The following is a 13,593-nucleotide window of genomic DNA, read 5'->3' as shown; positions in this document are numbered from 1 at the left end:
TGAGGGTCTGACAGGTCCATGATGAGGCCATGGCTAGAATGCAAGGGTTCCACAACTGTATAGGATCTTTTCTGATTTTTTTTTTCCATTGACCCTTAATTGAAATTTGGCATTTCCTTCCATTTAAAAGGCAGGCAACAGACTACACTACCTTTATAGTACCTATGACATCACCAATAAAAGTCACAACTTTTTTTTTCATATGACAATATGTTTTCTACAAATCCTGAAACTTTTTTTATATCATGACATTAAAGTCATGATAGTTAATTTCTCCTGATCATAGCACCTCATAATATACAGAAACAAGTATTGGTCAATTCTTCACTTGGCAGTCATTCAGCCATGAAAGGCGGAAGATGCATTATCCCACCCTAGATATTTAGACATCTACAATGCTTTGCGGAATTCCTTATTCATACTTGTTTGTTCTTCATCAATGGAAAGAAGTCTGCCATTTAAATTAGTTGTTACAATTTTGCAAAATTGGAAAGTTCAAAGGAGAATTTTTGATTCTTCATAACTTATTATTGTTGTTTGAAATATGATATACATGTAGGCTACAAGTCTAGACCAGGCAAGTTCAAACACATCTGATGGTTAAACAAAATGTTGAAATGTGTTATTCAAAGTAATTTTAAGATTATTATTGATGACACATTGGCTGATGATATTAGTCATCCATAATGTTGTAAATTCTGTGAGATTCAGTGTACTTTGTGTTATTGTCTTGCTCTTGGTAATCCTATGTACTTTTTTAAATTTAAAAATATCATTCTGAAAAAGGGTACATAGGTTTCACCAGACTGCCCAGGGATCTATAGTAGGAAAAATAGCTAAATCTCCTGCTCTAGGCATCCCATGACTAATCTAGGACCCTGAATATCCACGTATTACTAGAGATGGCTGCTATCCACAGAATCCACAAGTGTTTCCTAGCCCTGGACACAATGTGTCCAGACTTCCTGGTCAATTTACAACTCAGTGGAAAGAAGACCTCTTCATTGCCATCCACATGAAGGAAAGGTAAGGTAGAGAAAAGAACATGACTTTATAAAACTAGTAATGGCACACAATTTCACCTGAGAAAGCCCTAGAAGTTGACGGTGAATTTGAGGTGGTGGAGGTTGAGAAGCAAACAACAACTTCATGGTAACTCCATAAATTACCACTAATTTTTCTAGAAACCAGTTGGTTCTTCAATATGAAAAGTGAATTATTCTTACCTGTTCTTACTGATGCCATTTCCCTCACTCAGTTGAATACAACATGAATGTACATTTAGAAACACATCCTGGCCAACACAGTGAAACCCTGTCTCTACTAAAAAATTAGCTGGGCATGGTGGTGGGCGCCTGTAATCACAGCTATTCTGGAGGCTAAGGCAGGAGGATTGCTTGAACTCGAGAGGCGGAGGTTGCGGTGAGCCAAGATCACGCCATTGCACTCCAGCCTGGGTGGCAGTTAGACTCCGTCTCAAAAGAAAGAAAGAAAGAGAGAAAGAAAGAGAAAGAAAGAAAGAAAGAAAGAAAGAAAGAAAGAAAGAAAGAAAGAAAGAAAGAAAGAGAGAGAGAGAGAGAGAGAGAGAGAGGAAGGAAGGAAGGAAGGAAGGAAGGAAGGAAGGAAGGAAGAAGGGAGGAAGGGAGGGAGGGAGGGAGGGAGGGAAAGAAAGACTACAGCACTCTCCAGTTAAAAAGAAAGCTATATGGGCTTTCCACACTAAACCCAGGCTGGGCAGAAGAAAGTGATGCATATTGGAGGCCCATATTTTTCAGCACTGTTGTCCTAACATTTAGAAACACCCCTGGCATAAAAACAACACTGTAGCTTTTAGAAATTGTGTTCTGTTTTTTTTTTTTCCACACTAAAAAATGAGATTTAGCCCACAATTTAATATTGTCAATACATACTCTTCATTACACAACTGGCACGCCAACTGTTACCTAAGCACTTCAGACTCTTCAAATCCCACACCCACACATTCTGAACTCATCTGCATCCAGATATGAATAAAGATGAATAGCATCTTGAGGAAATTGCTTCTCCATTCTCAAATGGCAAAAGCCATGGAGTATACTCCTCATAGTGTCTAAGGAATTTCAAAGAGCAACAAGAAAGCATCCTAAAGTCACCATTTTGTAAAAAAAAAAAAAAAAATCACATCCTTCTATGGCAACCTGCCCACTGGGGATTTCAAATTAAAAGGCACCTTAGAATTCCCTTCTTGTAATTCTCTCTCTCTTTTTTTAAAGGACTTCTTTATTTTACTAAACTCAAGTTAATTAGGTTTTGGCAGGTCAGCAGCTCCACTCAGCATCTCTTTATAGAGAATGGTTCTAAGAGATCTTGATGAAATTGCAAATGCTTAGAAACAGTCACTTGCTTGCATGATGGGTAAATAGGAAAGCATGCTGACTGTATTTATTTTTGTATCATTATATCACCGTGGGGTGAGCTAGTAAAAAAAGTAGAGGCTGCTAATATTTTGGGGTGTGTGTATGTGTGTATGCACATCCTAAAATCATTTATTTTTTCTTAATCTCAAACCATTATTCCATGATTGCAAGAAGTCCTCAACACTAGAATAAATTGTTCACTAAATGTTTATTTATAAATTGGATATTTTTCACTTAAATCATTAGTGTTCATTGATTCATTCAACAGTTACTGAGTGCCAATTATGTGCCAGGCTGGTGGTATACACAGATGCAAAAGCGAGGTCCATTTTTATCCCAAGAGATGCTTACAAGGTGACTAGATGCCCAGGCTAACCTACATTAGTTTCTTGTCTTAGCTAGGGCTGCCATAACAAATTGCCATAGACTGGGTGGCTTAAACAACAGGAATTCATTTCTCACAGTTCTGGAGAAGATACCAGCAGGGTTGATGCCTGGTGTAGGCTCTTTCCTTGGGTTGCAGACAGCCGCCTTCTCACTGTGTCCTCACATAGCCTTTCTTTGGTGTGTGCAGGCAGAGAGAGAGGAAGCATGCTTTCTGTTGTCTTTTCTTGTAAGAACACTAATCTCATGCTGAGGACCCCACCTTCATGACTTCATCTAGATCTAATTACTTCCCAAAGGCCCTATCTCCAAATACCATCACATTGGGGGTTAGGACTTTGATACCTCCTTAATAGCAAATGTGGTATTTCATCTATAATATTAGTTCAGTAGACCAAGGTGTCTCAAATCCATCTCAGAGGAGAGGAACCTTGGCTCCTCTGGGACTCCTGCAGTGGCTCAGGGGATAGGGCTCCAGAAACTGGCAGGAAATGGGAGCTATAGAGGCATCAGACACTGCAGTCCTGAGGTCCAGGTGGCTTGAGGCTCAGAGGAGACTAAAACACATTCTGAGGCTCAGGTCAGTTCCAGAAGCAGAGGTAGTAAAATTTCTGCAGTGGAGCCAAAACTCCAAATGAATGTGCTTCTGTAAGTTAGGTATCCTTATTTCAAGGTCTGCCTGTATCTTTGAAGCTTCTCATGATCATGTTCGACCAGGCAATACAACAAAACAAATAAAGATAACACAGATCAGACAACACCAACATTCAACGTATTATAATAGCCTGGAGTTTTTGCAAAGCTGCAATTACAGAGAGCTTTTAACCAGGCCCAATGAAGCAAGCTGGGTACATATCCAACTCTCAGCAGTGTCAAAGCCAACATCCACCAAGCTCAGCCCCTCAACCAGAAATAATTTGACTTTTATAGGGTTTGATCATTTCCTTAAAAGCCTTTATGATCAAAGCCAACCTGCAATGGAAAGAGATCAAAAGATGGGAAATTACGCAAATGCAAGTGCAGATTTTGACATAATCCCTACTAACAAGTAGTGCAGCAGATTCCTTTTCAGAGAATCCTCCCCCCATCTCAAGGGAACAGCCAACACACACCATGTCAAGGTGAACTGAACCTTTTCCCTGTCACCCTGAATCCATGCAGAATCAATAAATAACTCTTAGCGGGATCTTTGACACACAGACATTCAAAATGGAATGTCAAGCTCCTTGTGATGTTTTTAACAGAATAAAGGGGAAAACTACACCTACGTTTTTCTTCCCCCACCTATTGTTAAAATTAACAAGGCAGGTGAGGACATTCAGGTATCTTTGGGTGACTTAAACCATGCGTAGGGCTGTACTGAGTGTATGGCTCTGCCACAGCATGCTAGGACCCAGGAAGAATTCTAACACTTGTCTGATTCTTTGCAAGGGCTTTTATCTCCATCATCCAAAAAGCTCCTCACAGCAAGGCATGAAAGACAAGAAATATAGCCATCTGGCAGAAAACCAAGGCTCAGAGAGCTTAAGAAACTCTCACCTGTGGTCACACAGCTAATGGCAGAATCATATTCAAAATCAGAAATTTCAATTGCAGAGCTTATCATCTTTAACCAAGCTTGGCAACCCAGGGCTCCACTTTGCTGTGGAAAGCTGTATATAGCCTGCATATGTGTTTTATTTTGTTTTGTTTTATTTTGTTTTTAATTTAATTAGTTGTACCATGTTTTAATTGAATTAGTTCTACCAAACATTAGGAGCTTACACATAAAAATATGGATTTCTGACACTTTTTGGAAGACCCAAAGTTCCCTATATTAGTGCAGGCAACAGGAAAATTTAAAAAAAGGACTAAAAGGAAACTGCAGCTCACTCCCTGGAAGATCTTGCCATAACCCAGAGCTGATCAAAGATGTCCTCTGTCTGTGACCTCATGCTCAGCTGCACAAAACCCTAACAAGTCATTATTCTGTTCCCTTTTCCTGTGTCTGTGCTTTCCCTCCTCCTGGGATATCCCTGTCTTATCAATTTTGTGGGTATATGTAATCATCTTCCAGGATTCGGTTCAAATGTCCCTGGTTCCATGAAGAATTGACCGTGAAGTCAATTCTGATACCCCTGGAATAACCAGGCTTTGTTCAGGGTTCTTGAACATTTTCTTATGCTTGTTTTACAAACCTGTTTTCATATGTGCATATTCAGTGCTGAGTACACTGTAAGCAATCAATAATATTTTGTTCAATACTAATAATAATGACTTAAGTAGTACTTCTCATGTGCCAGATACTGTTAAAAAGCACCTTGTTCATGTAAATTCATTTAAGCCTCACGACTACCTATTATTATACCCATTTCACATAGAGAAAACTGAGGCATACTAAAGGTTAGAAAAATTTCCCACAGTCACTCACTCAGCTATTAAATGGCCAACTAATTAGAACTTAGTCGGGCTACCTTTGGATGAATGGGTGGATGGGTAGGTGGATGAATAATTACATGGAAGAAAGAGAGAGAGAGAAGAAGAGAAAGGAAGAAGAGAGGGGAGGACAGATAAACTGTCAGCAATAGGGAATGGCAGTGGAGGCAGATGTGAAAGAGCGCTTTCTGTTGCAGGAACATCAAGTCTTTTGGTGGGGCAGGGGCAGTGGTATATGCTTGTAAACTACAACCAGCTTTCTAGGGGAAAATGCTTGCTTTGTAGTATAAATAGTGGTGTAAATCCTCCTACCATGGCTGATTTCATGATGCCATGATCTGATCATGGCAATGGGCAGGTTATCTGATCACAGAGTTGGAGATATCTGATCACAGAGTTGGAGAGAGAAAATGTGGACAATCGTCAGTACAGGCCAGTTCGAACACACCAGGGCACAGGGTATGCCAAGGAAAATGGCAGGTAAAGCGACAGGTAACAGCCAGGTGACAAAGGACTGTGGAGGCCAAAGCAACTCCATCTTGGATGCTAATCCACCATGTTGACTTCTGATTAACTTCAGTTCCTGGAAGGCCTCTAAGATTTCCCACTTATCTAATGTTCCTTGTGTAAGAACAGGTACTTACTTACTATAAATCCTGCCCTTAGGTCAAACAAACTTGATGTTACCCTACTTCAATAGTTCTACAAATCCTTTCTGAATCACCCCTTTCCTACCATATACAAACCCTGGGTCTAGGGGGTAACGGCTCAGGGATCCACCATCTTGTCTCGCCATCGCCCGAGATACAGACATGGCTTCTATTCATAAGTCCCAATTATAGGTTTCTTTCTGATAAACTAGATTTGTCAGCCTCTTTCTTCAGCCTCTCAGCTTCCTTGAACTTGGAGATAGGTTTGCATAGACCTGCCCATTGCTAAACAAGGATCTATTAAGCCATACTAAGGATGTAATCCTCTTACATGCAAGCAGGAGTGATTTAAAGGTTTTTAGCACAGAGTAATATGATCATATGGTTATAAAGAGTTGGACACAAGATGGGCACACACAGTCAAAATCTTAGGAACCTTCTTCATCTTCCAACATCTTGCTCGCATGGCAATTATTGCTGCAAGAGAAGTTATTAATTGTTTCACCCCTTTGTACCTTGTCCCTTTACCAGTCAGCTATTGCTCTTTTTGTGTCACTCCCCCTCATCCTTTTATTGTAGGCTCCCAGAAGTGCTCTAGATGTAACAGACCCTCAGGACTGTAGAGTGTCCATCTATCATTGTGGGATCTGTAACATGTAAGGGCTGGAAGGCCTAAGCAAAGAAATGAGTCTGAGTCAAACAGAGAAGACATCATACGGAGTAAAAATAAAAGAATGTCAGACACATCCTTGACATTATAAACCCATATAACTGAAAGGGACTTTAGAAACCATTTAACTCCTAATTTCCCTCTTACTGGGGAAGTAGAGCCCAGAACATTTGATGTAACCAGCCCAGTGCCACAGAGATGGTTAGAGTCAAAGCTGGAACTAGAACTAGGTTGCCTGGTTCCCAAATAGTCTACGTGCACAAAAAGAGGGCATTTTCTGAGATGTTGCCACCCTTACAAGGTCAAAGGCTTTCTTAGAAGAGTTTTCTTCTTCTACTAAGCAGGTTCTATTTCATCAAATAGAACAAACAAAAACATGCTAATTTCCAGGAGCAGGGACATTCTGTTATCTTCTCCCAACACTGGATAACATGAGCCATCTGTTTAGGAAACACTCCATGACCACAGTTCCCTCTTTATCACTCAGGGCCTTATTATCTACTTTAAAGATTCTTCAGATCCTGACCTTTTCCCATGGTTCTCCATCTACCTGCCTGTGCCAAAGCCATTTCCTGATAACTGGGAAGTGGGAAGGGAAACGAAGTGAATCTTTAAAAACTATTTTGGCAAGTCTACTTAAGAGAAATTGTTGGAGGGGAAGTTGAAACTTTTGGCTGAAATGCAATGTAGTCTGATAATTCACCCTCATTTCAGGTGATATTGGCCAAGGCTACAGTGAACCTAGCCAAGGGGGCCACTGGGAGCTAAAACACAAGCCAATGTTCATCGGGCCAGGATCCAGGAGGCTATTGCTGCTCCAAGGAAGCACATTTTTCATTTCTTACAAAGGCATCCCATATCTTGGTTGTGGCCCTGATAAAGGATCCTTTTCCAGCTGAAGGTCTTCTCTACTTTCCAATACCAGTATCCACAGTCTTGATCCTTAAGAACAGAGCAGAAAAAGCCAATTCCCTGAGCCAGAGAAGTGAAAACTGGTCTGGGGAGGAAGATCCCAAAGTGCTAACACAGCTAGAAGATCCCAGAGAGCTAAAGCAGCTGTATTACCATTTGCCCGGGCCTGTCCCGATTTATACCTACTGTCTTGGAAAAACAACTGAGAGCCCTTTCATTCTCCAAAGTGTCCCAGTGGGAAATGATAAATTATATGGTTACCATTGTCTGGAGTTCTTGGGGTTAGAGACCTCCAAGGCATCTACCAATAGAATTCAAGGCATCCACCAATATAATTCAAGGCATCCATGAACTTGCATGGAAAAAAAAGTTGCAACTTTGTTTGTGAAGCTTAAATGGCAATGTACCATCTTATTCCCATTTGAACACAGGCCATAAACCTCAATAGTAGCCATACTAGTGATTATGTCACCAATATAAATATTTTCATATCACAATACAGCTGCCACAGTTATCTCATAGTAGCATTTATGCCCATTCCTACTTCGAAACAATAGTAGCCACTAGTCCCACTACAAGATCTTGTTATAGAGGCATTATGTAAGAGGCACATATATTAGTAACAGTGGTTTCTTTTATAAGTTGATAAACAGATATTTCAATAAAATTGGTTTGTGCTATAATCTTATGTATTATATTTTATGCATTTAAACACCATTCCAGGGCCCACAGGCTTTGTCAGACTGTCAAAGGGCACCATGGAGTAAATCAGAGTAGAAGACCTTGGCCTGGAGATTGATAAAGCCACATTAATGTGGCACTCTGATATGTGAGAAACAGACCTTGCCCTCTGGCTGGGGAGCTAGGCTGCCTTTGAATTGATCTATGCTATGAGGTATTATTTAGTACATTCCTCTTCCTTATAAGCCCTCTTCTTTCAGTCTTTATTACTCCCATTCTCTTTTTTTTGTCTTCTCTTATTCTTATGGGATTTTTTTTCCCCCTTATCCTTTGGTTTAGGTTTACTATCAGATATCTCTTAGTCTTACTGTGCTAAGTATTGGGTTATCTTCCTTTGAATAGATTTTTTTTTTTTTTTTTTGCCATGCTTCTCTTACACCTCTTTCTCTCCTGCCCCCACCTTTCCCACCTTTCTCTGCTGTTGTCTGCTCCCTCTTGCTTGGCCCTCCTGACTTGGCTGGCCACACACCATACCCCTTTCATAGGTTTTGTAGCAGAAACATTGGGTATCAACAGTCCACAGTACATCTTCCCTTTGGGAATCATTTTCAGTTTACTAACAGACACTGTTTCTGAGCCACAGTTAAAATAACAAACTAGCCACCCCAATAAAAAACCACACAACACATAGCAGCAGGAAAATAAAAACTTTGAAACCCTAAGCTTAAATATAATTGTGGAAAGGGTGAAAAGTATTCCACTTAATAATCCCTGATGGCCAGACATCTAGAGAAGATCAGCAGCCTGGACCAGGACTCTTCTCAGTGCATAAATTCCCAGTGCAGCATAGGGAAAGCATACTGCTTAGTCACTGCTAACAGGGGGAGCCCTCTGTAGCAGGCCTATACAATGATTATTTCTCCAAATCAGAGCTCAGGTTAGAAGACTCAGGGGAAAGCCATGAGACCTCATGACCTTTGTGCTTTAGCTTTAGAGAACTATGCACTGTGCCTTCAGCACTGTCCTCGCCAGAGGACGTATTTGTCCTGAAATATTATAGCAGTCTCTCCCAGTAAGTTACTGAATACTTCTTCTATCAATGACCTAAAATTGGAAGGAAGAAGGGAAGAAAGGAAGAAAGGAAGGAAGGGAGGAAGAGTGGGAGGGAGTGAGGGAGGGAAGGAAGGAAGGACGCAGGGAGGGAGGGGGAGGGGTAGAGGAGGAAAAGAGAATAAAAGGAAACTAATCTGTATTTGAAAACATACTTACCACTTTGTCAAATATTACTCCATGGTTGAGAATAGCTTCACATTTTTAAATAATATTTGTTTCCATTTTATTTCTAATAAAAGGCACCTAAAGCATTTTTTAAACTGTCTGAAAATGTAGTGACATTTGCACTGGACAAGTATTAACATAAAAGGTAGCTTAGAGAGCTTAGGATCAAATGAAACTGTAAATTTCATAACCTTTCCTAATCTGTTCATTTATCCTCCTAAAGAATAAAATCTGTTTTTATTTGTGGAGGATTTTTTTTTTTTTTTTTTTTTTTAGTATTTACTCATTTATCTATTTTGAAAGAACTAAATGGCCCTTACTATTAACTTACCACCTGTGGTGGAGAAATAGTATGTTCAAGCCTATCAGCTTTTGAGAAGATTCCAGATTTCATTCTCATATGAAATGGCCATTTCATATGTCATTATCATGTTGAGATGTATTAATTCACTAAGTTTTTATAAAGTATATGTAGATATATACTAACATCTCAGAGCTTCCATCATGGCTCCAAACCATTTATCAAATAAAGTTCATCAAAGTCACAATCTTCAGATAATAAAATGAATACAAAATTTATTAATCTTATGGATTATTCAAATCTAAATATAGATTAAGATATTTTATATATTTTTAAATAAAATCAATAAGGGTAAAGCTTCTCAGGTCCTACTCTGAGCTTTTTTTTTTTTCAGTATCTTCTTCAAACTCTTTCTACAGAACCTTATTATTTAGCTTCTCTTGCTATTAAAATTAATCAAGATCAGATATTCCGAATCTTGATTATTTTTTTTCAAATATCTTACCCAAGACTTTTAACTCATACTATGTATTGTATAAACATATCTATTCATTGTGTTCTGAATAAAAGTTTTTATTTTTCCATATCCTTTGTCTTAGAGCATATTGCTTAATAGTAATTGTTATTCTAAATGTCAATGAACTCATATTTATATGATTTAAGATAAAGGTACACCCCAAAGAATCTCCCCAGCAGAAGTGTCATGTGGGACTTTTGATATTGCACCACCTAGCAGCCACAGTAAAATAAGTAGAGGGGATTGGACCACATAAGTAAGATGAGGATAGAGCTCCCCTGAATAAACTAGGAATTGGAAACCAGAATGTCTGCCCAGGTTCCAAAGGATTCCCCTTCCTGTGGTTCCTAGGACATAGACCATTTCTTTTGGATATTGTCACACTTAACTTCAGTGTTACGTCTCTTTTCTTTAACACTGCTGCAACTCAACTAAGCCGGTATCCCCACCTCCAGAAGGTCACCCTTCTGGATGATCTGGTTTTGAATGGCTCTTCCTGAAGAGTGGGGCAGCTGTGCAAGTTTTTCCTACTTGCATAAAAACAAAATTGACTTCTAATGAATGCTCCGGAAAATGAATGCTTCTCCTTGAGATAACTGGGGTCTTGGGGATTCAGAACAGTCAACCTGACACAAAACGCAGACTGAGGTTGAGGGTAGGAAAAAAAGGAAGAGGATGAGCAGCTCTTAGTGCACGTTGGCTCTCTGTGGGCATTTTGGTCACTCTTGGGTCCCTCAGCAGCCAAGCCTCACCTCCATCTTCCTCCACCCCATCCCTCCTCTGACAATATTGTTGCCTCACTCTCTTCTTTTCTTCCTCCACTATAGGATGGCCTAGGTCTTCACTATAGGATGGCCTAGGTCCTAGTGTGCCACAGCGTTAGAGATGGAAATCCTATTCCAGGTGACCTAAAAGGCACCAGGTTTCCACCATCTGTCTATGACTCTTGCCCCGCTGATCTGATTCTGAAAAACAGGATTCTTCTATCCCTCCTCCCTGTTTACCCTGGCTGACTTTCTGTTGGTTTGTCTCCAAGGGGAGGACATCCTGGTACTACAGCTACAGAGAAAAGACATGAGGTGTTCTTGGAAACTAGAACTTTGTCCCACAAAAATGCTTAAAGGTATATGAAATCCTCAAGTGACTGGAGAAAGTCCCCTTTGTTGAAAGGGCCAGGTAGGCGAGGAAGTGGCAAATATTATCGGAAGTGACAAAGAACTATTTTTCCTCTTTCTGAGCCCCAAGTACAGTAATATATTGTTTTGCCTCAGCTTTACATCAGCATAAACTTTAATGAAAAGTCAAGAATCCAGGAGAAATCCAAGAATTTATGCCATTGTATTCAAAAGAATGTTTCCTGTGATAGGAAAAATTCCCTGTTATTTTCACAAATACCTGGAAGTGCAGAAGGATGAAGCAACTCAATCTAACAGAAGACTGCTAAAATCATTAGAAATCATTTAATCTTATTTAGAATCATCCAGAGGTTTGCATAGTTAATTTTTGTTGAAGGCTTATAAATATTCTGCAATTTTTTATTTTTGCAAAAAGAGTCACATTTGTGGTAGCTTATTCATTATATATGATATAGAGTTTTTCTGGTTATGCTGATTGAGAAGCATTTATATGAAAATAAGCAAAACAGTCTTTTTAAAAATGAAAAGCCTTTTCCTAATTAATTTTAAGATGCTAAAAAAACAGCAGGAGTGAGCATAATTTATTGATGTATAAGGGTACCATATTTGAGCACGGGTCAAAAGGCAGTGGTTCCAGCATTAGTTATGCTACAAAGGCACCAAGTGGCCTTGAGCTCAGCATTGAATCTCCTCCCTGAGTCTGGATTGGGTGGGATGATGTCTGAGATCCCTCTTAGCTCTAACTAATTATGTGACTCAATTCAGAGAGAGGCTTTCATTTGCAGAATACAATTGCTACATAAAACTGCCTCTAGTTTTTGACTACAGAGCAAATCTCTGTTCATATTTGGATCCCTCCTTCCATTTACCTTCCTATTTAAAAAGGGAATGTCTACAAAAGGTTCAGAAGAGAAGTCCATTAACAGTAGCCAGTTCTCCAAATCGATTTCCACTACTAGTATTCCACTATACCAAGGTGTACCCCAACAAACTTTGAGACAGGCGATATGTAACATCAGTCTCCCTAATACTCTAGTCACAGGTGCTCACAGGCCAGGACTGGCACTTATAGTACGCCGCTGCAGTTTGGAGTAAAGGGTTAGGGGCCTCACTCATGCTTCCTTCTAGACAAATGGTTTTTAGTACCAAATAGGGCTGGGAGTATGGGACACACTCAGTGTTCTCTGCTCACCAGACCACTCAGCCCCACCATTTCCTGGCTGAATGTCAATAAGCAAATAACTTGAATTCTTCAATACTGGGTTTCTCCATCTATAACATGCGATAAATAACTCTACCCATTTTTCAGGGTTGTTGTGAGGGTTAAATCTAACACAAACACACACAACATCAAAGATAGTGTCTGGCACATAGTAAGAACTCCACAACTGCTAGCTAGCGCTGATTGTTACATTACTATTTGTCTCCCCAGAACAGTTCAGCAACCTGAAATAAACCCACCTTGGTGTGGATTTGGAGTCTTTCCTCAAGTTGCCAAGGAACATGGTCTAACTTGTTTCTACATGCAAAAAGAAGTGGCCAGAGCGCAAATTCAGGCGATAGATAAGCACCCAGAAAGAAATGAGCCTTGGGGGGTCAGAGCTAAATCTCGTGGAGTGCGAGTTTTAAGTCTAGGATCCTACCTCAGGTATCCAGGTACTTCTGAAGAAGCCCGGCTCTCTCACCAGGCCTGGTCTGTGAGGGTGTGGCCTTTGTGCTCAGGAGCTGCACCAGGAGCCTGCGCGCAGGGAATCCCCGTTCTGCTCCTTGGGGCTCTGGAGTTTGCCACCGCTAGGCAGGGAGCTAGCTGCTCCAGGGGTGCCCCAGAATGGGAGGGACTGACCTCGGGATTTCTCCCGGGAGCCCTGGCGAGTCGACGTTTCCTCCGATGTGGCCAAGGCGAGGGACCCAGAAAAAGGAACTGCTCTGAATTTTGCTTTTTCCCAACTGGTACAAGGCAGCAGGAGTCCTCTGTAGGGCACCCGCGGAGAAAGTAAGAAAAGCCTGCACATGGAAGGTCTGAAAAGGGAGGACCTAAAGGTTGTACAGGGTTCCAAACCCACCCAACCTCCAAATGTTTCCCTATAGGGCTACTAGGAACCAGGGATCCACTCTCAGCCAAAGGCACCTCTGGGAGAGAAGCATGCACCTCCTCAGGGAGAGAAGGGTTAAGTGAGGTGCTTACTGGCCTTGGCAGTCACTGTGCCCCCACCCGGAAATAGGGGGCTTGATGGATAAAAGGGAGGGGAGGCT

General features: G+C 40.6%; 1 protein-coding gene across 7 annotated transcripts in view; it reads right to left on the bottom strand.

The window, feature by feature from the left end:
• LRRC3B (leucine rich repeat containing 3B) overlaps positions 1–13,593 on the bottom strand; it is a 94,049-nt gene that overhangs the window by 78,406 nt on the left and 2,050 nt on the right. The window contains exon 2 of one of the 7 annotated variants that reach the window (XM_063806672.1): positions 12,984–13,359. The exons of the other annotated variants lie outside the window; for them this stretch is intronic. The gene's annotated coding sequence lies outside the window, so the exon portion shown is untranslated. The remainder of the gene's footprint in view (positions 1–12,983; positions 13,360–13,593) is intronic. 7 annotated transcript variants of the gene reach the window in all.

Source organism: Pan troglodytes, chromosome 2 (assembly GCF_028858775.2).
Source record: "Pan troglodytes isolate AG18354 chromosome 2, NHGRI_mPanTro3-v2.0_pri, whole genome shotgun sequence".
Classification (NCBI taxonomy): Eukaryota; Metazoa; Chordata; class Mammalia; order Primates; family Hominidae; genus Pan; species Pan troglodytes.
This window is presented reverse-complemented; position numbering and strand designations above follow the sequence as displayed.